The 26,855-nt window shown below is 34.0% G+C and overlaps 1 protein-coding gene across 2 annotated transcripts in view; it reads left to right on the top strand.

The window, feature by feature from the left end:
* The window catches only part of SPR (G protein-coupled sex peptide receptor), a 338,586-nt gene that overhangs the window by 36,217 nt on the left and 275,514 nt on the right, over positions 1-26,855 (top strand). For both annotated transcript variants that reach the window (XM_076131649.1, XM_076131648.1), the window contains exon 2: positions 4,696-4,725. The gene's annotated coding sequence lies outside the window, so the exon portion shown is untranslated. The remainder of the gene's footprint in view (positions 1-4,695; positions 4,726-26,855) is intronic.

Raw genomic sequence — 26,855 nt, 5'->3', positions numbered from 1 at the left:
TTGTGAAGTAAACAAGTTATAAAAATGTTAGAAAGTAGGATTTATTTTTATTTTCATGAAGAATTGAATTAACTTAGTATAATAATTGTATGAGTATTTTAGGATAAAAGGATTAAAGATGAATTTGATTTCAAATTCTTTTTAATATCTGAGGATTTTTAGACGGTAAAATAGATATCCCAAATTTTTAAAGTATTTTAAAACTAATCGTAATTACTTTACTAAATTTACTCAGTCGTTTTAAAGACGTAAGTGCGTAAAACAATAAATCTGAATCCGTTTGGACAAAATAACTTGAATTGATGGCGTAAAATGTTTATATGTATCTCTGTATAAAGGAAGTCTGATCATTATTACCGCTTCGGAAAATATTGGCAAAAAACAAACTTCGCAAAGAAATACTAACTACTCGATTGAAGTATTGAGACTACTAAAAAAACTCCAACAAAACTGACTAAAGAACTACTTCGAAGTAAAACTTACTAATTTAATCCTCATTCCCGTTCGAGTTTAATATTCGAACAAAAACTCGAATAGAACAGCGATTACGACTCGAACCGAACGTACTTTTTGTCGTCTCCGCGAAGAAAATTCCTCTGATTACGTAACGCGGGTACTCACGTTAATTCTAGAGACTCGCTATGTAACCAGCTTAGTTAGAGCTCTAGAGACGGTCTTTTCTTAAGAGAGTTAGTGCTTAAAAGGATTTCAAGTGGGTCTTTTAAATTGGTCGTAGGGTAATAAAATTGAACCGGAATGTGTTAGGTTAATGTAAGTTTCTCAGAGTACCTGCAGTGTTTTATTAGATCTAAGGTTTATACGTACGTGATAATTAAATCAGAACTTCGGGTCGTAAAGTAAAGGGTGATCCCTTTTAGCAGACTAAGGACACGACATGCAAATTCTAGGTAACCTAAGGAAGTATGTACATACATATGTTATTGTAGTATAATATATGAACATAATATCACGCTTGCTATATCCGAAGAAGTATGCATAGGTGCATAAAAGATACCCACGTTTCGCCGTTGGCGATGCGATGTAAGTCCCATTTAATAAGGGGAAATCCTATTCTCATTTACTGGACACGTTACTAAGCTCCGGGTAACTATTGAGAAATATTCTAACTTCAATTATAAAATGTCAATGGTACAGTCAGCTCCAAAACTCGTTGATCAGAATCTAATTGACAAAATATCCTGTACACAATAAAATGCCGAAAGTAATAGTCGCGATTAAGAAACCAAATAAATGTTGGTATTTTGTAAATTTGATTCAGTTTAGCGACTTTTAGAGCTGACTGTACTTCGCTAGGCTCGGGAATCGAACCCAATTCCTCATGATCGACAGTCGAATACACTACCGACCGCGCCACAGAGACAGTCAATAGTAAAATTTATAAAAGATTTTTTCCTTAGTAAGGGATACAAAATCGACCTTGGGCCCTTACGTAAACTGTCTGTCAATTTGTTTTTTATTTGGGTGCGAAATTCATGAGTCATAAAACGTTACTCTCAGATATATTATTCCTATATCAGACTATTTTCGCTAGAATATTTCTTATAGTAATAACTTTTATATTATTTTGTTAAGCTGTATTTGGGACTACTCAAATGTATTAAATCATAATATCACGCCTGTTATATAATATTCCCGATGGAGTAGGCAGAGAGGTATAAAACACACCCAAGTTTCGCCATTAATATTGTTGATCTCATTTTGTAAAAGGTTAACCCCTAACCTTATAGGCTAACCCCTATTGGCATATATTGGGCCAGATATCAAACTCCGAGAAATATTCTAATAAAGAAAATATTGCACTTTGCCCTACTCAGGAATCGAATCCAAGATCAGCAATCGTATACTCAGTCAGGCAGTTAGTCTTCATTTCCATTAAAATCAATACTTTTGCTAACAAAACAGTAACTTCTCTATTATTATGCTAATAAGTTCTAAAGTCTACTTACTATAAGTTTACCCCTCGGTTTCCCTTGTTTCTCGGAACAATGAATGTAGCCGATATTATCTTTGAACTGACTGAGATTAAGTTTGTTCGTCGGTGAATAACCCGAGAATATTTAGAGCTATTGTTTTGTTTGGGTAAAGGAAGAATATGCTTACTTTTTCTTAAAAAAATAACGCTTTTGTTGTGAAATTGACTTTTGCAGATATTAACGTTTGGTATTTTAATATCGTCTACGCCTACTGTTTCACATTTAAAAAGAGTTAATAAGAATCATTTCTTGTCAAATACGTTAAGAGAATAATAATCCGTGCAACATATTTTATCATTTGAGTGTCTCAGGGTAAGTTATGATCATAATATTTCATTACAATTAGGTCGAGTAAAGAAACTAATATGTACCTATGTGATTAAAAATGGTATGAATATAGTATTATCTTAATTACACCTTTTTTATAAAATATCCTGCCCTTTACATACTTTAATTCAGTATTTATGTACCTAAGAAAAATAATCTTAAAGCAATGATATATCAAGATATTAATAAAAATAAGCTATTTTACCTAATATATTTCCTTCTCTCCAAAAATCCATTTCTAATAAAAACAAATATAAATATATATAATTCCTAGAAACATTTTCTTTCCACATTTCCTATGAGTCCGTAATATTTTCAAACAAAACACAGAACCAATAGATTTTTCCTTTTTACGCCGTTTCCTTGAATATAAATTAAATATAATGAAATTATTACAGGCCATTTTTCCTGTTCGACCGGAGTAAGACCAAATAACTGTGGATAGCAATAGCCATGATTGAATTGGGTCTATAACTTTTATTCGTTTATTTGTAGCTATGGACTTTTGAAAAGTATATGTTATAATTTGATAAATTTATTCCGGAGTCTGCTTTTGTGTAAGAAAGAGGACAGTTATTATGTATTTCATTCGAAAAAACAGCTAAAATATGAACTTTGTTTTGTGTGAAGGTGTAAACAACGGACACAAATCACGGCCACACCTATTACAAAAGGTTTTCTGGTAATCTTAAATCAGAGGTAATCGGAAATTCATTTTTACGAAAGATGTATTTAGCACATCTAGTTGCGAACTTTTTTTTAAAGGTGATAGACAAACAAACAAGCAATTATTCTTGTGTGTCATCTTGATAATGTTCGATAACACTTTTTTCTGAGAAATCAATCAAAGTACTAAGATTATCTGAGATTACTGCATAAAGTTTTGAGAAGCTAGTCGTTCTAGCGAAAAGCAATTGAATGGTTTCTAAAACTCTTTTTGTTACCAAGGTAAAAATACGAATATTTTTAAGCAGTTTCTTAAAGTATCAAAACCAATGTGTTTTCTATAAATATACTGTCGTTAAGGAAATATTTATAATAAGCGTGTTCCGTTTCCTGATTACGTCCGTAATGAGATCGTTACAAAAATAATTTTCCTTGATATTATCATTCTAATTATAATAGGAAAATATATATGTATATTGTATACTGTTCATTAGTGTAAGGAATTTTCTATATCTTGTCAAACGCTCAATAATATCGCGTTATTGTATAGAATATTTGACATTTAACGTTTCCTGGAAATCGTTAATTTTTATTTTTAATAAACTTCACGCCCTTGTTTTATTAGTTTTATATGCCTAGAAATCACGGAGACCATTAATTGGTGGGCCATGAAATAATTGGTTCATAATAAAATTGTGATCTACACTTTATGACAACATCTCATTTTGCCGATCGTTATTTAATACAGAGCCAAAAATCTTTTTGTGCATTCATGGTATTCAAACCCAGTATACTAAATAGTTAAGAATATGCAAATACGGCGCCTTGTAACAAGATCCTTCCGTTTTAGATTTTACTAAAACTGTACTTCTAGTAATACTTTTTTAGGCTACACACTAAGATTTTCTCTGTAGCGCCTTGACTCGTCGCTAAATGTGCGCAATTGTCAAGAATATTGCATTATGTAATGATACGATAGATAATGAAACGGACTATTTTCGTTTTCTTTTTCAAAACACCATATTGTGCAATGTTATTGATCGTCTGAGAGTAGCCTTACTCTTATCAAAACATGGTTGCCAAAAAAATATTCTCCATATTTTTTCTTCAAAAAATAAGGATAATTTTACCATGTCTCCCAATTATTAGCTTTCAAGATTCTTTAATCAAATGAATTTGTGGGGCTTCGTGAAAATGGGCTGCGTTGGAAAACAAAATATAATTATTTTTACGTAAATATACTTTGAGAGTTTACTTTGAGGTTGACCGGCTATGGACTTATCAAGGTTGAATTGCATGGAGTGTTTTTTATCTGTAGAATATTTTATACGTTGATTTAAGGTGGTTTTATGGAAGTGAGGTGTAGTTGTTTTGTAGATAACGATATTTTTACTCGAGAGATACTCGAAGTGCATGTGCGGATAGTTATTGCTAACAGTAGTTGTAATAACAATATGCGAATCAAGAAAAATGATTTTTACGTGTTGCTTCTTGTTGCGTAAAGTTTCAAAGAAAATTTTTAGACCATCCTCTGACAGTTAGACATTATAGCTGGACAATTCGGCTGATGTATTACACACGACTTAGGTAGTATAGCATGAGTGATGAGCCGAATGTTCGGCGCCGAACGTTGTGCGATTTGCAGATGTGTCCCTAGTCACTAGACTGTTATGTGCATAACTTCAACAAAATATATTTCTTGTTACAGATTTTCACGGACTGCTGACGACGAAATAAGGTAGGAAGATAATTATACCTACCTACACACTTCCTACTCGAGTACATTTTGTTATAATCATTAGTTAGTATAAACGTTAGTATAATTCAAGCTCCTATGGAAAAAGTAACATGTCCTTTTCCGGGACATGATCTATCGTATCGAAATGTTTTATCCCAATGGGTTTAGACTTGAAAGACGGACAATCAAACAAACTCACTATCTTTTTAATTAGCATAAGTTGACTACATATTAGACTGAAATTCGATACGATTCTATGTCCTATCAAGACAAACTGTTATTGTGTTTTTACATTCAAAAGTTCTCAGAACTCGGAGTTTGCTAATGTGTTAGATAAATGGCAATTAGCTCGCGCTATCAATCACAAAGATGCCAACAAAATATTGGGGAATCAACAAACTTGTGTTATACCTAGTACTCTGAGGTCATCGACCTGAAGTTGGTAGGAAAAATCTTATACCAGACGGCTCTGCCCGTAATCCAACTAACTTTAAAGAAATATGCCTTTGGTGTATCTAAAAATAGATTTCGCTTGTTCTAAAGGCGAAGGAAAAATATTGTGATGAAACCTGTCATGTCTTAGACGTCTTTAAAATAGTTTTTAATTTGGCCAGCGTGGTGGGCTCAAGACCTAACCCCCTCATTCTGGGATGAGACTTCCCACCAGTAGGACAATAACAGGCTTTTGATTAATTAAAAATTGTTTAAGTAAATACATATATTTAACTGCACGTTTGGCGCAGTGGTTTAAGCGGTCACCTCGCCGTAACAACCGTAGCGCCGCGTGTGGTGGGTTCGAATGCCACCCGGGACAGATCTTTGTGTGATGAGCACGAGTATTTGTTCTGAGTCTGGATGTTAATTTATCTATATAATAAGTATGTATTTAGAAGTTTATAAGTATGTTTATCAGTTATTTGGTTACCATAGTACAAGCTCTGCTTAGTTTGGAATCAAATGACCGTGTGTGAGTTGTCCAACAATATTTATTTATTTTTATTTTATAAAGACCAATGAGAATATATATTATGTAAGTAAGTGTTCGTTTTTGGTTTCACTCGTGTTAAAATATCAGTTGTCTGATACTTTCAGAATGTAAACACACTTATCGTATGCTTTTAAACTGTCAACCTATCAATATCTGTTAAGCGTTTTTTGGATAGTGTCCAATAATACATACTTTGTTTAACTACAAGTGTAAAAACTAAATCGTACGATCTTATAACATATTGATTTTTATCTGATACCCGCTTGTACCCGTGACTTCGCCCGAATTGATTGATTTCCTTAGGTACTTAACCGCGATTTACACAAAACTTTTTTATGTGTAAATTGCGGATACATAATAAGCTGCTTATTTTCCATTAAAAATATCTAGTTCTTTGCGTGACAGGGTATCAAAATCTATTTCGACAGTTGCATTTATAATAAGTAATATTGTCTTCCACGTACCTTAAAAGTAGTAGAAGATTTACATTGAATACGTTTAATAGTACTACTGATGCCCGGTAGTCCATTAAAATTGTGTAATTTTCCTTCGAATACAGTAGTTTTGGAGATGAGTTGCTATATTCTAACAACTTCGAATAGAGCCTTATATGCAAGTTGGCGGAGGTATACAAAATTTTGACTTTTGATCATCAGTGACACATTCATAAAAAAATATAGAATTATTGATTATAATCCGATTATTCGTGCAAAATAATGCTCTCTACAAAGTTTTCGGATACGCATAGAAACTCGCAAAATTTTCGCAGTTTGAATCCGAGGCAACACACCAATAACTTTTAGAAGTTATAATGTGTATAAGAAATAATAATCACTTGTCCAACGGTGAAGACGTCGTGAGGAAACCTTACATGCCTTCTTGAGAGTCTTGATAGTTCTTTAGTTCTTGAAGGTATGCAAAGTCCCCAATCCGCAATTGGACAGCGGGGTGGACATAAGGCCTTACCCCGCCTTCATTATGGGAGGAGACCCTTGGCCAGCAGTAGGACTTTTATGCGTTATATTAATAATTTATGAATAGTATAGGCAACAGAACATTATCTAACTACTGTATATAAATAATTTTCACAGAAGAGTTTAAGTAATGAGTACAGCACATAATTTACGTATCAACGCGGTATCGTGTATGTAGAATAAGTAGGTTAATTGCAACGAAACACCTTTAATTAAGTTGTTGGTTTTTCTTATATAGTGGGGACATGTCAGTGGCTTGTAGGTATACGGCTTATTTATTAAGTATATAATGTATATATTAACTGCCTGATAGCCCGATTTTATACTAGTATTGAGTAACGACAACCGGCTAAATATCCAGAAATTTTGTATGAAAATCTGGCCAGCGCCTCAAGCGGGTTTCGTAGGAACTACTTTTGTGTTTTAATGTAATTTGTACTGTGTGATTTTGGCAGTACAATGTTCATTTTAAATGTCAAACTGCCGATACTAGTTAGTTCCTATTATAGAGAAAAGCGTTGTAGATGAAAATTATTTTTTGAAAGACACCCGCGATTTTGCCCACCTGAAATTACCATCAGTATGGAAAACTTCATTTTAAATAAATAAAAAGAAATGGTTGATTCGAGAAGAAAACGATATTTTTGATACTTGGTGATACTTATAATTTTATATTAATAAAGTAATTTGTCGAATTGGACCAGTAGTTTCTAAGACTAGTTTTTTTAAACAGTCTATCTCTTTAACTTTTAATATTCAGCCTAAAATTTTGATACCTATCGATGTAATTAAATTTACTATGTATTTTATATGCAAAACTGTTTCTAAAATAGCAACAATTTTTTTCAATCGATCATCCATTTTACCTCCCAAATAGCCACAGGCTTTCTTTCTATTACATAGAACCTAACAAAACAAACCGAACATATTACATATCCTTTTACACTTATACCCTTGAAATACAAAAGATTTAATATAATACTAGCTACCGCCCGCGACTTGGCCTGCTGAAAAACATTTTTTCCAATATACTACTACTATCGACTAATTTTGTATGAAAATCTGATCAGCGCCTCTAGCAGGCGCCGAAGGAACTAATTTTTCAGTAAATTTTAAATGTCAAACTCTCGATCAAACTGTACTCGATATTCGATAGACTGTAGAAAATCGCGCTATGGCATTCTTGGCTCGTTTAACAAAGTAACATATATTATATCCACACATCCAAAGCTTCACATTTATATTATTAAACATATAATATTGCCTCTTAATATAACGTCTTAAACGCGATTGAAAAGAAATAAAAGTTAGGATACCTTATTCGTTTACCCGACGTTTCGATCAAATTACATCGACTGTGGTCACGGGCTAACTTTTTTATTATTAGAAATTATAGATATTATTAGCATATAGTATATATATGAAAACAAGCACTTCATGAAGTTATTTAATTACAAACATACATATTTCGAGAGGGAATAAACGGAAGAACTTTTAACTTATGTGGAGTCTTCATATAAGCAGCTTACTCAAGTAAAACCTTTTCTAACTAAAACTGGGCCATCTTGTATTTGCGCGAGAATTTTATGTATAGGTGTGCCTTACCGTTTCATTCATGCCTTTGGTGACTACTCAGCTCTTGTGGGTGACGGAATGATGCAGTTAGTTGCCTAAAGATTTACTCATGAAATAACTTAATAACTATTGAATTTTTTTTTTCAAATTGGATTTATTTTCCCGGATTTGGGCACGTTCTAACTGCCCGTTCAATCAGGCAAAGATTTATTCTGATTTATGTAGCAGAAAGAAATAAAAAAAGGCAATTAGTCAGCTTAGCGTGATGTTACCTTTTCCTATTCGTTGTCCTGAGCCAATTGGTTTTAGACAAACAAAAATACAACATATTAACGTTGTAAATTTTTATAATAAACTAGTTTCTGCCCGCGGCTTCGTCAGCGTGAAAAGATTTTCCATAGTAAAAAATGAAATTAACACATAGGATTATGTGTTAATTTCATTTCAATCAGTCGAAAATTTAAAAATATTTATACAAACTTTCACCCCCTATTTTATCCCCTTAGGGATGGAGTTTATCGTTTAGATAAATACATTATTAATAATAAATATTAATTCTATATTCATACATTCCTTAACTTAGCTTAGTATCCTAAATTAATTTCAAATAACAGCAACACACTATCAATATATCAATAAAACATAATTTATAGATAAATCGACGATAAAATGAGAAATCGGCTTAGAAATCGCGTAATAATCTCGATATCTTAGAAGGGGACCCTTAAAATTTTCCATTCAATATTTTCAAAGGGGTCTGTTCAAATAGGGGTCCAATTTTGAACCTCTTATCACGACCAAGCGACAGCCTTTGATGTCACTGAGGAGGTTTTTTTCGGAATTAGGCCCTGGTTACTAATTGGATTGTAGCTATTAATTTAGAATTAGGGCGTGTAAATGTTTTGTTTTTTAGTTTGAATTACTCGGATTTAATTTGAGAAAACAGACTGTTAATTTAGTTTAGAGAAAAAGGTCTGCTTTCATTGTGATGAAGAAATATCTAGGTATACTTTAATTACTAGATATACACATATATTATAGATCACAGCTTACTCTATTATGTACGTAAGGTATTAATAGAAAGAATAATTGAAAACCGCAGATGGCGGAGTAATTGGCGAATATTTATAAAATAAGATAATAAAACTCCGTCGGTATAAATACGTTTTGTATCTTCAGTGGTACGATTCTCTAGTACTACCAACTATCGTTAACCGGGTAGCTACCGAAAATTTAATATGAAAACCTTATCAGGGTCCCTACCGGGTGATCTAGGAACTAATTTTGCAGTGCGTTTTAAATGTCAAATTCTCGATATTCGTTAGTACCGACTATAGAACATCGCGCTTCGAATAGTATTATTAAGCGTATGTATATGAAACAAGGACCAAAACATCACAATTCATACGAAATTTTATCCAAGAACAGTACGTGTGCATAATTTCATAGTCCCAACAAAAGGTGAAACAAGGGTGTATTAATTCACGTACATTTATATCTATGGGGTATGCCTGCCTCCATTTCGGGATACATACGTAATATCACGCTCTGTTCCTACGGGAATGGATAGGGACTACAGAAGCTGTGTACGATTTTCTACGTTTCTTTTACTTCATTCATATTCATTTATTTACAAAGTCATGTTGAGTTTCAAGAGCTATCTGCCTGTGGTAGCGGAAAACATGTTACATGGTATTCCTGCAGAATGGCGAATTTGCTAGCTATCGATTAATTTTCAATAAAAATCTGATCAGCGCCTCTTGTGAGCGCCGTAAGAACTTTTTGCAGTGCCATTTAAATGCCAACTCTCTATTCTTACTGGTAGGTAAGACAGGTGGAAATAGACAGGGACTAGTACTGGCTGTAGAAAACTCCTTCGCCTAAACGTGCCGATACCGACAGTTGATAACGTTGAGGTCAGAAATACAGTAGTTTACATACATAACAATAGTTTAAGCGATTTTGTAAAACAATAATTTAGATCACAGTGACATGATATAATAACTAATGTATTCTAGTTTATTATTACTTTAACTGTCCTTAGTTCCATTACCCAGGGTAATGTCATTCAAAACTAATTGTAACATACAACGCTTCCAAAACTCAGTTGCCCACTTGTCACTTTACAAAACTCAATCATGTTCACAAAACTCTTTCGAAAAAGTATTAAATTGTCAACGTAACATAAAAAAACATGTTTCAAAAAACTTTTTACATAATGTTTCGCGTACACACGTGACATCGTAATGGGAGTACCCTTGACACGTCGTTGTTTTACATTTTAGCATTAATTAACAACTCTAGATTGACTCGTTCTACTCAATTTGTGAAGAATGTTTTGTGAATTTGTTTTTATGTTTAGAGTCGGTTGAAAACATTGTTTAGAGTAGTGACTGTGTAAGTCGGTTGTGGTTTTTTAAAATACTGTTACTGAAATGTGATAATTGAGAGCTGTTGTTGCTAATTGGATAAAATGTAGAGTAACCGTTTAGCTACTGTTTGTGTTCTGAACTATTTTTTTGTGTTATGACTGTATCAATAACTTATCTCCAGATAAGGATATTTTAACAGGATATTGTCTGATAACTGGAGGTTGACTAAGTTTAATGATATTCATTTTTTGAAGCTTAACTATATAGACTTATTGTCTTATTGTTGTCCTATATATTGGAAGTCGATTTAAGACCTTTAATAAATGTATAATTACACCGATAACTTACAATTTGTAGCAAACTTCACTGTCATGCGTTGTTCACACAGCAATTTTTTTTTACATTGACACCTCTGCGACAAATTTTATTAGTTTTTTCTGTCATTTTTCGACACGAAGAAACATTTTTACCACGTCGCTTTCATTCAAACCTTCAAAAAATAAAAAGAATAAGCCCGACTCACTTCCTCATTTTTGCGTACACTCGCCCTAAGGTCAGTAAATCGCATTACGACCTTAAGCCTCTTCCCTCGGTGCTTAGTTGGACCTCTAAGGGTCAGAGGTCAATATGGGACTGCCCTATTGTTCCTTGTAATCGGATGGGTGGTCGGACTTGAGTTTTTGTGTCCGTTTAATTGTGGTAAAAGATTGTGACGTATTTTTTTTTGTTATATATTATGTTTTATTATTTACTAGCTGACCCGACAGACTTCGTCCTGTCAAAAAGATTTGTAATTTGGCAGTTTTTTTGCCTACGTATTTAAAAAAAATCTCCTGAACAGAACCTTCACCCTGGTGATAGGGCGTTGTGAATAAAAAATAATTAAATACAACATACATATATAAGGATTTAAAAGTAAGTAATCGCTTTATTGTTAATCATGTGAATCATAATTATTATTATTATCATTGTAGTGCTTTGTGGTATACGATGTTTTTTTTTTATTACCTGGCGCATAGATAAACAAATCTGATGGTTTTCCAACACGGGAACAGGCAACATACAATTGACCATGTGAGAAACATGGGTTTTCTAGATTAATACCACAAACACTTAATGATTGCCCCTGGGACTTGTTTATAGTCATAGCAAAAGCAAGCCGCACTGGAAACTGTAGTCGTTTAAACTCAAATGGCACATCAGTCGGAATCATTGGGATGCGCGGTATGAGAACATCTTCTCCTTCATACTTTCCTTTGAGTATAGTTGCTTCTATCACATTGTTTAGTAATTTTTTTATCGCTAACCGTGTACCGTTGCAAAGACGCGGTTGGTTGATATTTCGCAACATTATAACCACCGATCCAACCTTTAATTGAAGATTGTGAGGTGGCAATCCTGGCAAATCCAGCGAGTTTAAAAATTCCGGTGGATAGTTGACTACATCATCTTGATTAGTAGCCGAATCAACTGATTTATATATCCTCAATTCGCCTGTAATTTGTTCTTGAATTTTGAAATTTAATTCATTTACATCTATGTTTTTTGCAGCCAGTATAGCTCGTTCGCTCAACCAATCATAGTTTCTGTAATTTTGAGAAACATCTGGAAACACCTTTTGAATAAGTTCATCTTTTGATTGAGTTAACTGACAAAAACTTTGAGGAAAGTTAATGCAGCCAGTCAACATGTCTATAGGAAATTTGCCATTACCAATGTCAATGAGTTGTTTAGAGAATATGTTTCCAGATTGGTCATTTTGCAACTCGACGCGCATATTCTTGCTTAAATGTAGTACTTTAACATGTTTCCACAAATTGGAGGACTTTAGACATGCATTGAGTTCATCAGCTGGCGTTGATCGTGGAATCACTGGCAATGTTTGACGAAAATCTCCTGCTAATAAAATCATTGCACCACCAAATCGGTTATTATTGCTCCGTAGATCTTTTAAGGTTCTGTCTAAAGCCTCCAAAGATTTTTTATGTGCCATCGTGCATTCATCCCAAACAATCAATTTACATTGCTGCAAAACCTTTGCCATTGCAGAGTTCTTCGAAACGTTGCAGGTTGGAGTTTCATTGCTTTGCATATTTAATGGCAATTTCAGTGCTGAATGGGCTGTTCGACCACCTTCAAGCAAAGTTGCTGCGATTCCCGACGAAGCGAGTGCAAGTGCAATTTTATTTTGTGAGCGAATTGTTGCTAATATTAATGAAATCAAAAAAGTTTTTCCTGTACCACCATGTGCATCTAAGAAGTAAATCATTTCATTATTTGTTACTTTCATAAGAGTTTCAAATACATACTTCTGTTGTTCATTTAACAGTGGAAGATTTGTTTGAATTAATTCTTTCAAAGCGTTGAGATCATACAGTTTTTCTCGATGCAACTCTTGGTTAAAAGCATCATGCATTGGACGATTGGGCGCGGTCAGGCCTAAGTGAATTAATAGTTTGTTTGACATTATCAAGCACATGTCCTTAATTGAAATCAATGCTTCATTGTAAATTTCTTCACTGATTTGTATATTTGGATTTCCCATTCTATTCCGTATTTGATACAAAATATCATCACACATATAATCTTTGTACTTGATCCACAAATCAATTGGGTTTGATGGGAAGCATGTAGATATGATTATAGAAAACAATTTTCGTATTTGATGAGCGTGTGATGATATTACAGCATCATTGAGAGTTTGATCCCAATGAGCGTCATTTTCAAGCAATTGCAAACGTTGACAGGCTTCTCTGTAGGATCCGCACAATTCACCATCAACAGTTCGTAACTGTTGGAATGATGTTGGGCCACGTACATTGACTAATAGCAGTCGTAAATAAAAACATTCATCATTGCTTGGATGTACTGAATAAATCCGGCCAATCGCATCGGTGGAATATACATCTGTATATCCTGGAACTGGTTTTCCTTGTTTCCGTCGTATAAATCTCCTTGAGGATTGATTCCAGGTATAATATTTTGGCATTTCAGAATATAGCAATGTTTGTGCGAAATCATCGTTTTGGCATGTCTCAAAAAAACTGGTTAATGTAGTAGATGGTGGCTGAGCAGCTCTTTGTACTGCGTTCTGTGCTGTAAAATACACTCTTTGTCCATTTTCTAAATGCACAGCTAAGTGAACAACAGAAGGGTGTCTCTCATGAATAGGAAAAGAAAATATTCGCCAAACTGCTTCATTACTACTGACATAGCGGCCCATTTGGTATTGGGTAACTTCATCATTTGAATTCTCTGCACCAATTCCAATCACAGCCATATCACTCCCTTTGGTTACATTTTTGCAAATGTATTTAATAGATTTCACTGAATGGCAAGATTCAACGTTGATGTGTGCTTTGAATGTCTTTGATAAAATGGGTGAATATGGAACAATCCAACGATTATCTATTTCAATATCTTGTTGATTTAATTTGACAATTGTTGATTTTCCATTTGTGCAACACAATCCATTGGCTTCGTTTTTGTATTTTAATGCCTTACAGTGTGAGCAAACCGAGTTCATAGAACCAATAACAACACATTGGTAGTTACTGTAGTCAATTGACACATCGTAACTGAAAGCAGCTCGATTCAAACTTGCGCGATTATTAGTTGAATGTCGCGCTCGCGCTTGACGCGTTTGTGATATCCGAATTCTTTCACGTTCATTTCCGTCTTCACGTTCTTGTGCAGTACGATTAGATCGGTAATTAGCTTGGTTTGTAGCATTTCTGGTTCTTCTACCTAAATTGCTTCGTCTTATAGGAGGCATATCAAATATAAATTATTTTTCACTAATCACGAACTAAACAAACACTAACTAAGTAAACACTCTGCACAAAACACGATATACGAATTTGTTTCGTGTATTAGTTGACAAAAGCAAACTCAATAGGTTAGGTCACAGACAACTTTTTTTTTTTTAATTTGATATGACTTGAGATCTTTGACTTTAGGAACACACCTACATTGCTTAGACAACAGTGAGTGCATGTAATTTTGATATGAACTTTATACCATAGCAATAAAGCTCAAATTAACTACGTTTTAGTTACAAATCATTTGTATGAGAAAAAGAAAAGGGTTATTTTTAGGATTTTTCCAGCGATAATTCTAATTTTTCTCGCCGTAAAAACCATCCTTAAACTTCAACGAACATTTTAAAAAAAGATTTGGCCAAATTGGTCGAGGCGTTGTTGAGTTATGCGCTTACCAACACATTTTGCGATTCATTTTTATATTATAGATTACGACTGTTTTTGTCGATGATGGAGGCAGATATGTATGAAACACCGCGTTCCGCTATTTACGACTTTAGTGCCGTAAAATACGGGGTGAGCCAAAATTATAGGCACGTTACCAACCTGGACTATTTTTGACCTAAATTATACGTAGATCATAAATCCCAAAATTATTAGTAATTTCGTAAATGTATGTCAGCAAAGTCAGACGAATTGATAAAAAACATTATAAAACTCAAAAACACTACAAAATATTTGTGTCAACCAAAATAAAATAAAAACGGGACATCTATGTCAGTAATATATTAAAAAATACCAACTGTCCCATAGCGTAGAACCTTGGATTGGGACTGACTGCAAAAAATAACAACAGTCCGAAAAATCTAGATCTATTTTACAAAAAAGTGAATATAACAACACTATTGCGAGATCAGAAAAAATGTCGGTAACACAAAAACAAAAGCAGAATAGTTGCAAGATATACAAAAATAATAAATACACAGTACAAGAGCTTTGCTGTTGATATTAAAAATATTTTCTTAAAAAAAACATCTGTATTCTGCGAAAAATGTTCTTTGTTAAGAACAAGAATAGCTTCTGTGAATCTTTCCATTAAGCCAATTGCAGGAGAAGTAAGAAAAACGCAGTGAATTTTTTGATAAAAAAATGTTTTGGATTGGAAAATCAAGACCCGTAAAAAAAGAGTGCATTTTGTTATTCAACAGGAATAGTAATTTTTGTTGTCGTTATTGAATGGGAAATTACAATAAAATTACTTTTGCGTTAAGCAGCATTCCATTGACAAAAAACTAGCTAAACCACGCGGCCCCCCTCACGTGGATTGATATGTTTCTACAATTTAGTTTTGCATTTTTTTGTCATTTCCTTCCATAAAAATCGTTTCTTGTCGTTGAATAAGATTTGACAAAAACAATTAACCAAATGGCAAAGTCGTACTAGGTTTGCGTTCAAAAAACGCATTTTGGCTTAGTTACTCATTTGGCAATTCATGTTTATTTATATAGATTAATACCTAACCTTAAAGAATAATCAGTCACCCAATAATCTGCAATAATATAACTTAACCTTTTACATATATTTTCAACAATCAAATAAACGTGCTTTCATAATTGTTGCTTCGTGATTACAAGTAATATTCACGCTATACACTCGTAGTAGTAGTTGTACAGTCGTACCTAGTACTTAGTTATCGCCACCCCAAATCTCTGCCAGTTTCGGCTGACATCAATCTGTGACATACTTAGCTTACGTTAGCATGTATTGATGTTTTGCTTAGACATTTTTACAAGGGATAAAATATTAACGAGTTATGTTAATGGGTAGTGATAGCCGAGTGGTTTAAGTTGGCATCTCCCACGCTAGTGGTCGCAGGTTCGAATCCGAGGCAGCACACCAATGACTTTTCGAAGTTATGTGTGTTTTAGAAATAATTGTCACATGCTCCAACGGTGAAGGAAAACATCGTGAGGAAACCTTGCATGCCTAAAAATTTGTTTAATACATTTATTGAGGGCATGCAAAGTCTCCAACCCGCACTTGGCCAGCGTGGTGGACTCAAGGCCTAACCCCTCCCTCATTACGGGAGGAGACCCTTGCCCAGCAGTGGGACAGTAATGGGTTAAATTTATTTATTTATTTTATATTTATCTTCATAGCTTAATGTATTTTTTAACTTAAATCATAAGGTAATTAAAGCTTTGTTTTATAGTGATTTATTGATTCATGTAACTATAATAGGTTCAAAAAAGGTTCATTCTCTGACCGTAAAACCGTTTGCTAAAAAATATTATTGCATTCAGCTCACTATCACTACTACTTATTTGTATTCCAAACCACTCAAAATTATTATGAAGCCTATGTTATCTTAGTACCAGTCTTTTAATCAGTGTTGCAGTGTTTTATAACTTACATTACCGTTATTTACGCACCCTAATAATAAAACTGCCACACCAGCAAATATTGCAACTAATATCCGTAATTTGAAGTCACATAAAAATGCTTTCAAACGTCCCTTACCTACGTCAATGTGAAATAAACTACACGACCGCAAATACCTATAAATAGGTAAACAAACTCGGTATTACGCAGTTTACATATCGGAAACTACCCGCTCTCCGGGGACATACAGCCTTCAACTCATTTGTCGAGGGAAAAATGCCATTTGTCGCTTATGTTGGTACATAATTTTATAATTGAGTGTTGTTAAGTAGATATCGTTGCATTATTTTGTGGCTGAGGATGTATGTGCGTTATACTTGGTATACTAATCGTATATTTGGTATAGCCAGATTTTTAATGGTCTGCTTATGATTAATTTTAGAATTCTGGTTTGAGTTATAAAATCAGAAGAATGTGTGTTAAAAAATTAGGTTTTTGTTTTGTCGAGGTTAAGTTTGGGTGTGGTGTTAAAAATATACCTGAATGCCCAATTAGCTTATTAATACATTTTGATAAGATACGAAATAATTGGTAAGTTTACGATTACGCTTAGATTCTACGAACAAGGTTTTTCTATGTCATGCAACGTACATTTCCACGAATTTGAAAAGTACCCCTACCAATTAACAAATTCAATAAACCCTTCCCTTCGATAACTCAAAGTCATTGACTCCGTGACGTCATACCATAACGTAAGCTAAGCATAATTTCTTTTGCCATACACGAAGTATATTGTTATCTCGTGATTTATTTATTACTGGTACGTGGTCGACGTTTGTTGACGATGAGTTTGTGACGTCATTCAGTTACAGACGGTGTAAATTTGTATGTTTCGTGTGCTTAATTAAAGGGTTTTTGGATAAAAACTGTTGTTTGGGTTGTTTCTACATTTGATTTATAAGACTCAGTCCATTGGGAGAGTTGTAAATTTAAATAAATAAAGCCACTTGTATGCCTGCAATAATCAGGGCTATTAACTAGTTTCCAAAATGTCATTGCACTTGATATTTTACCAATTAACCAATTCAATAAACCCTTCCCTTCGATAACTCAAATACGTTATGCGGTGACGTCACCGGGATTGACCCCGTGACGTCACCGCATAACGTAAGCTAAGCATAATTTCTTTTGCCATACACAAAGTATATTGTTATCTCGTGATTTATTTATTACTGGTACGTGGTCGACGTTTGTTAACGATGAGTTTGTGACGTCACTTAGTTACAGACGGTGTAAATTAGTATGTTTCGTGTGTTTAATTAAAGGGTTTTTGGATAAAACCTGTGCTTTGGGTTGTTTCTACTACATTTGATTTGTAAGACTCACTCCGTAAAACTGCTATACCTGTAATTATATAGAGCAATTAGTTGTAAGGGGCGACTCTACTAGCTTAAACTGGGCACGTCACCAAATTTCGAGCTGGTATTGAAAAATATACAAGTAAAAAAAGGACCGATAAAACGTTAACAACAGTAACTCCGAGCTAGTGCCACTTTGCTCGGCCGGGAAGCAAACCCATGACCTCGTTATCAACAGTCGTATATTCTAGCACCCTGTCCATAGAGGCATTTTCGAAATAAATGCAGTTTATTATTTTAACATGATCATAAAATGTAAACTAAATTTCTCTATAAACTAAATTTTAACTTAAAATTATAACAAATTTTACAAAACAGACTAGTATTTCAATAAAATTAACATCTGGGTTAAAATCGAGCTCGTACTTAAATATTCATTTGACACGGGCCGCTAATAGGTTGAATCTGTCAACACGTCTAGACCAGCCTTTAGTGAGATGACCAATATAGTGGAGAATAAAATAGGCTTTCTAGAAACTGACTGTTCGGATTGATTGATCGGTTAATAAGAAATCTATTACTGTACAAAGGTTTTAGAAATTTCGTTAGTTTTGTGTGGAACGATTTTCTACTTCAATCGATCATCGAAAACCGGCTAGCTAATAATAAAATTTAATATGAAAAAAAAGCAGTGATAGCCGAGTGGTATAAGTTGACACCTCCCACGCGAGTGGTCGCAGGTTCGAACCCGAGGCAACACACCAATGACTTTTCGAAAGTTATGTGTGTATTAGAAATAATTATCACATGCTCCAACGGTGAAGGAAAACATCGTGAGGAAACCTTGCATGCCTAAAATTTGTTTAATACATTTATTGTGGGCAAGCAAAGTACTCAACCCGCACTTGGCCAGCGTAGTGGACTCAAGGCCTAACCCCTCCCTTCATTACGGGAGGAGACCCTTGCCCAGCAGTGGGACAGTAATGGGTTACATTTATTTATTTATTATGAAAATCTGAGCCTCTAACAGGCGTTGTTGGAACTGATTTTGCAGTACATTTTAAACGTCCTGTTTGAAGAAAATTGTGCATTTAAATTCATGCTAACTATATTTGCTTCCGTAATTTATCATCATCAATGACCTCCCAACTAGCACACAAGCTGCTTATACAGTCGTTATACAGCCTGATAGTTGCATAAGAGTCGTTCAAATGCTGTACAATTCTCTATAAGTTGTATACTAGCTATTTAAAAAACCCTTTAACAGCTAGGCGGGACAGTAGCCGTTTAGTAGGAAACTAATGACTTATAGTGATATATGAGCATGTAATTGCATCGCTAGACAGCCTAGGGAAGTATAACTGAGTTAATGGAATCTTCTATAACACCGTAAACTGTATAAGGGGACTTTAGGAGATAAAGGAGTTTAAACGGAGTTATGCGTTGCGCTTATAGCGCTCAAGAGCGTAAATAAGCTTTTTGTAATGCCTTAGGTTCTATAACAGATTTTTTTAGGGCTAGTGTATTACTCATCTATAAAAGAGTTGCGTAGGTCTTTAATAGCGCCTTGAGCGTTATATCAGATATTTATATGGCTTCTGTACGGCAAATAGATGTATAAGGTATCATTCGAAACATTTTTACAGCCATGGGGATTACAGAATTATGTTAAGCACCTAAAGCGCTATAACCGAGTAATATACCTTTATACTAAAGCTTAAAATTATTATCATAATATATTTACATAGATGCAGTGGTGGTTCAGTCTGTCAACTGTTTTTAAAGAAAAAATAAAATAAAATAAAATAAAATAAAATAAAATAAAATAAAATAAAATGAAATAAAATAAAATAAAATAAAATAAAATAAAATAAAATAAAATAAAATAAAATAAAATAAAATAAAATAAAATAAAATAAAATAAAATAAAATAAAATAAAATAAAATAAAATAAAATAAAATAAAATAAAATAAAATAAAATAAAATAAAATAAAATAAAATAAAATAAAATAAAATAAAATAAAATAAAATAAAATAAAATAAAATAAAATAAAATAAAATAAAATAAAATAAAATAAAATAAAATAAAATAAAATAAAATAAAATAAAATAAAATAAAATAAAATAAAATAAAATAAAATAAAATAAAATAAAATAAAATAAAATAAAATAAAATAAAATAAAATAAAATAAAATAAAATAAAATAAAATAAAATAAAATAAAATAAAAAAGATTTTCAAACTATTTTAATATTCAACGACTGACCCCTAAAAGTACGAGTAAAATGCTGGTGTGCGACCAAAACAGTTATATTGAAGCACTCCTATGCCACAACTGCAAAACCTTGAGGTCTACAACAGCAAACACTAGAGCCTTTGTACAGCTTAAGGCGCTAGAGCAGATGTAACCAACTCTGAGAGCTGCTTGATCGAGACGCCATTATAGCATTTGGTAAACATATTTTTTGAGGTTATTACGATCTTTTGAAGATCATATAAATCTATAGCCTGGTAACGTTAACATAATTAAAATCATTTTTTATTACCTATAACCCTAATTAAATTATCTGTAACCCTCAAAGTCTTATTTATGTTCAAAATACAATTTCCAAATCCACATATCTATATAATTTTTGCACTTAAAACTGAATATTTTGAGGGCGCATGAAAATATTGACGATAATATACATATATATTGACAGCAAACTTGAACTCGCACTTTCATATCACGTACACAAAGAAATAAAAGCGATAGACTACTTGTTATTTTAATAATCCAATCCGTAAAAATAAAATGTCTCCTCATTTGTCACTGATGATTCATTTTAAAAAAATATATTTAGTTTACACCATAATAAACCGACTATATTACTAATTTAGAGCGTTAGCATTTATAACCGTTACACAGTAGCGCTAAAATAAGGTAAAGGTGGTATAATCGCGCTGCAAGAGCTTTTTCGAACGCTCGTGGCGCTAACCACCTTTGTACAACAGCTGGTAAGCGCCACGAAGCTGCGAAAAAGCTCTTGTAGCGCGATTATACCACCTTCATCTTATTTTAGCGCTCCTGTATTACTACTATACTACGTACTATTATAATTACTATTTACGACCACTGTAGATCCAATGTCGAGCTATAAGCTGGACAGTATGGGCCTATTTGACGCTACAAGAGCTCTGTAGCCGCTTATAGAACCACTATACTTCTTACTAAGGAGCCTAAGGCGTTATAAAAATCCTTTAACCGGCCATTGTACAGCTTGTTATAGCGCTTGTGTGCTAGTTGGGCTATTTACATCTGTTTAGACTTTACATTTTTTATATATCAGCGAAAGACTGTTTGTCTGTTGATCTGCCTCTAATATATCGTGGTTAAACCTCTGAACTAAACGTCATGACATATACTTTCATAATTCAGACTACACGCGTGCAGAAGGCTAGTCGGTTGGTTTAAAATATACGAAGACACAGAATGCTTAGACGCTTTGAGTATTAACTGTTACGTCTCAAACAAATATTGTAATTAACTAGATATTTTATCAGTAGTCGAGTCTAAGCTTTCCACGAAACAATTTTATTAACTAACTGGCCTAATGATTAAAATAGATCGATCTCCATTAATAAAACAGATCTAAAATAAACCAATTATAGTATTCGCAAAACTAAATTATGTTCGATATCAATCGTACTAATGAACATACTAATGAAATGTTAATTAAAACGATAGTTGTCAATACTGTTCGTGTCTGTCACTATGTCTGTATGTATGTATGCTTAAATCTTTAAATCTACACAACGGATTTCGGTGCAGTTTTTTTTAATAGATGGGGTGATTCAAGAGAAACGTTCAAGTGTATAAAGTTGTAAAGGTTTTTTGTAAAATAACGGTTTAAACCGGGTAAAGCCGGGGCAGGCCGCTGGTTTATTACTAATTTAAAAAAGGACTGATTTTGTCTTTGTCAGATTTTTTTTTCCAGGTACAAGTTTGACGTTTCTTGAACGATATTGAAAAGAAAAACCGACCAAGTAAGAGTCGGACTCGCGCACGAAGGGTTCCGTACCAAAAAAATACGAAAAAAAAACGTTTATATACGGGGCCCAAAAAAGCCACATTGCCACAATGTACGGCAATACTATTGCAAAAGCCGAAATTGTTCTTAACAATAAGGTTAAGTATTCATAAGACATTCTTCATCCATGTTACCTGTCATATTAAATAAACCGAAAACACCCGAACAAAGCCGAACTTGCACGAACGTTTCAAAATCACCCATTTTAGCATCACATTCGTGTGACGTCACGCGTAAACCGAAGCTCCGTCATGGTTTACAAGTTTCTGTATTTTTTTCCTCAAAAAAAGGGAGAAAGGGAGAAAGTTGCTGACTGAAATAGTTTACCAATAGCCCAATAGAAAGAGATATATAAACATTTCTGCAAAAAATATAAGGGATAATATTTCACATGCTTTTTTGTCCTTTGTCCGACAAAAGATGCTGTTGGGAGATTCGTTCGTTTTAGTATTATTTTACGTGTATTTTATATATAAGAAAAAATGTCTAACGTCTACCTTTCTGGTCTAGGCCGTAGTACCTATGTATGCCTTTTAGGCATGCGTTTAATTCTCTCGGCCCTGGAAAGTGCTAAACTTAGTAATTTCTAATTTATTTTAAACTATTTTCCAGGGTATCTCAGAGTGTGGTAAAAAGACTAGTATTGCATACGCCTAACGCTGAGTACGGCGAAATGCGGTTGTATTTCATACCTCTGCCCCAACCTTTGAGTATAACAGGCCTGATATTATGTATGTATGTATGTATGTACATATGTATCATCATCATCATCATCATCATCTCAGCCGGGAATCGTCCACTGCTGGACAAAGGCCTCCCCCATCGAGCGCCAATAGGACCGGTCCTGGGCCGCCCTCATCCATCGGACTCCGGCAACCCTTACCAGGTCGTCGGTCCATCTTGTGGGGGGCCTGCCAACACTACGTTTCCCGGTTCGTGGTCGCCACTCAAGAACCTTTCTGCCCCAACGGCCGTCGGTTCTGCGAGCTATGTGCCCTGCCCACTGCCACTTGAGGTTCGCAACTCTTAGGGCTATATCGGTTACTTTGGTTCTCCTGCGGATCTCCTCATTTCTGATTCGATCTCGCAGGGAAACTCCGAGCATAGCCCTCTCCATTGCCCTCTGGGTGACTTTGAGCCTTCTGATAAGGCCCATAGTGAGCGACCACGTTTCACCGCCATAGGTCATCACTGGCAACACACACTGGTCAAAGACTTTCGTCTTGAGACACTGCGGTAATTCGGACGAGAAGATGTGTCGGAGCCTCCCGAACGCTGCCCAGCCGAGTTGGATTCGACGAGTGACCTCTTTCTCGAAGTTGGACCTACCTAACTGGACAGTTTGTCCTAGGTAGACGTAATATTCTTATATATTTTGTATGAATGTTAGTACATGTCAAAAGATTTTAGCATAACCTAAATATGTTTGATAGAGAAAATCTATTCCTAGAAATAAGTTTGCCTGACGTAAGATAAGAAAAAATGTCCGCTATTTTTGTTTAGCATAAAACAAATGTCTTTGTCACGCTTGTCTGTCTCTACGTGACCTAATATTGAAGTATAGACGTGCAAAACTGTTTTAAAAGCGATAATTACGTAGTCACTCCTTTACAGGTAAATTGCTACAGCTGGCTTACTCCCTGGCTTCTTCCGAAACTTACTCTCACCCACATTTTGATAATAACTGGAATCAGATTCGATGGAATCTAACCAGAACCTATTGTTAAAAAGTACTTTTAAATTCTAAAATAAACGTCTGGTTAAACGCCGGTTTACACATGAAACTAATTAGTTTTAATTTATAAACTCTCGCGTTGCATGTTTAATGTATAATAGAATACGGAAATTAACGCGAACACGCATTTTACCTTAAAATACCTAACGTTTCGCCGCTGGTTGCACTCGCCGTGGTCGCAGACTGACTGCATACGCAGTCAGTCTGCGACTGCTGCGTATTCTATTATACATTAATTAGTTTTTTTTTAAATAAACGTTATTTAAGCAAAAGCTCGAAACCGATTTTATTTATTTCTTATTTAATTGTCAGGAGTAAATTCGATCAATTTTTTATTTCAGTCACAAACTTATTTTACAAGCCTCTCCTTTGACAAATAAACACAAAATACAGTCAATTCTCTACGTAAGTTGGTACCCTTAGATCTCTCGTTATAGGAATCGAAACAACAAAGTTAATATGGCAGTAGTCAAACGAAACGGTTATTTTAATAGGCGCAGTTGTTTCTTTGATAATATACAAGTGTTCTTCGTTTTCTATGAAATAATGTTTGTTGTTTTGTGTAAGGAGTTTTTAAATGTGACTTAGTTTTTGTAATGTCTCATTGAATAACTTGGTTTTATATCTCAGTCAAAGATAGTTTTTTTAGGTCTTATATAATTGCGGTTAATGTTAATAAAGTGCTTTCTAAAAATATAATTTTTGGCGATCTTTTACCAAACTTGTGATAAATAAAGTTAGAAAAGTACGCTTAAGTATTTTGCTGTGATTGCACATAGAATCAATGAAAATAAATTGACGATAGTAAACGAAAATCTTGAAGAAAACATACATAGATTATATCGGTGACAGTTTTCAAATTTTTTGTTCGTATAAATAAGCTAAGATCTTTTCGAATGTTGGTAATGAGACTCCATACACAAATGAATTCTTAGAATCCGTTTTAAATACTTATTTACTAACGACTAAACTTTTCCGCATTAAACTTAATGTATAGAATATAGGTAATTGTGATAGATTTCTACCTAACACCTAAACAATATTACACGTACTAAACAATTTAATTAGAAACTTCAAACGTTTACGAAATTAGTTCTGTAATAAATTCGTGCACAATTTATTGCATTGACAGCCTCTATGTTGGTTTACACAGGGTGTGTCAAATGCACACGTGTGCAGGTAAAAATTATAACAACACCATTTTAGAGGGAAATTGGTTTTGTATTTGTGCTTTTTGTTGTGTAGAAGTAATTTTAGGTGTAAAGTTTATTATGTAAAATTAATTACTTATGTTAAAACATCGATAGTTTTGGATAGATTTTAACAATTTCCCTGTCCCCATACAACGCATTTTGTGATAGCCCCACGTCCACTGGTTTTATGTTTTTTGTTTTGGTTTTTCCAGCCAAAAATCACGAAATTTTCATTTATTTCCTTGATGGGTAGAGGTTTTGCCACACGTCCACGACACATTTTAAAAAATATAGCGCTGCGTTCATATCATAAAATCTGCCCAAAAGTGCATAGGGAAATGAGTCACATGTGACTCATGAACTTATTTCAATACGCTCCAGTGAGTCATATATGAGTCACTGGACAGGGAAGTTGTTAAGAATATTTTACATTAGATAGTTTTTAGGATTCCGTACCCAAAGGGTAAAACGGGACCCTATTATTAAGTCTCCGCTGTCTATTTCTCCATCTGTCTGCTGTATCTCATAAACCGTTATAGCTAGATAGCTGAAATTTTCACAAATGATGTATTTTCGGTACCGCTGTAACATCAAATACATAAAAACTTTAAAATAATATTAAGGGTGGTCCCTATACAATAAACGTGTTTTTCGTATTTGATGGTACGGTACCCTTCGTCTCGGTCCGTTTTGTACTGTTATAAAATAAATATTGAATGCTGCTTCTATACAGGAAAAGTGTTCTAAGCTTGTTTTCGATATTAATGACGACAACTGTACCTCGATTCTCAACCACTATCGACTACCGACAACCGGCTAGCTATCGAATTTTGACATTGAGGATGTACTGCCAAAATGTTTTCTACGACACCCGTCAGAGGCGCTGATCAGATTTTCATACAAAATTTCTCGATGACAGTTCGGTTGTCGGTAGTCGATAGTAGAAGAGAATAGAGGCACTGGTAGACACTTAAAATATTCACAGCATAAGTAATTATAAATTAACTTTAAAGATATGTATGGTATAGAGCCGTTCGCGTGCGAGTCAGATTCTCACTTGGCCGATTTTTATATTGCGTGAGCGCCTTCGCTCCCTCAAAGAAATAAGTTACTTGAAGTATCTACTTACAATACTGTTGATTCTCAGTCTTACTACTAAACAAGAGTTTACCTACAAAAGGTTTTTACAAGTTGTTTTATCTTCAAAGTAAAAGCATTAGGGCTACGTTAATGTTCTACAAAATGTCTGAGCGCCCTTCTAAGTATCCATTTGAGACGGTCAACCGACTTACCTTTCTTGTAAGGGCTTAAAGGACTTTAATCTTTGTAGGGTAATATGGATAATGACTGAATGATTTCATTTGTTTTGGCTTCCTAGCTGATATATTATGACGGCCAGTTTCATTTAAACTGGCCAAGCCTTTATTTATAGTGTCCAAGTATGTGCATAATTCAAGTACACTTTCTATCCCATCACTCTCATGCCCGGTGGAACGGATAACAAAACGATTAGTTTGAGGTCAAACGAAGAACCTTTACGTGTTCTTCGATTCACGAAGGGATATTTTTTAACTTGAGGCAATCACTGTGAAAGATGTTTCGAAAATATTTTGTATACAATACAATTACAAAAAATACCTAATTTTTAAACTCAGAAAAAACTACATATGTCACGCATTCCTGGATTCAAACCCGAGACCTCTGCGCAGTAGTGACTATTG

The sequence above is a fragment of the Anticarsia gemmatalis genome, chromosome 26 (genome assembly GCF_050436995.1).
Source record: "Anticarsia gemmatalis isolate Benzon Research Colony breed Stoneville strain chromosome 26, ilAntGemm2 primary, whole genome shotgun sequence".
In the NCBI taxonomy this organism is placed as follows: Eukaryota; Metazoa; Arthropoda; class Insecta; order Lepidoptera; family Erebidae; genus Anticarsia; species Anticarsia gemmatalis.
This window is presented reverse-complemented; position numbering and strand designations above follow the sequence as displayed.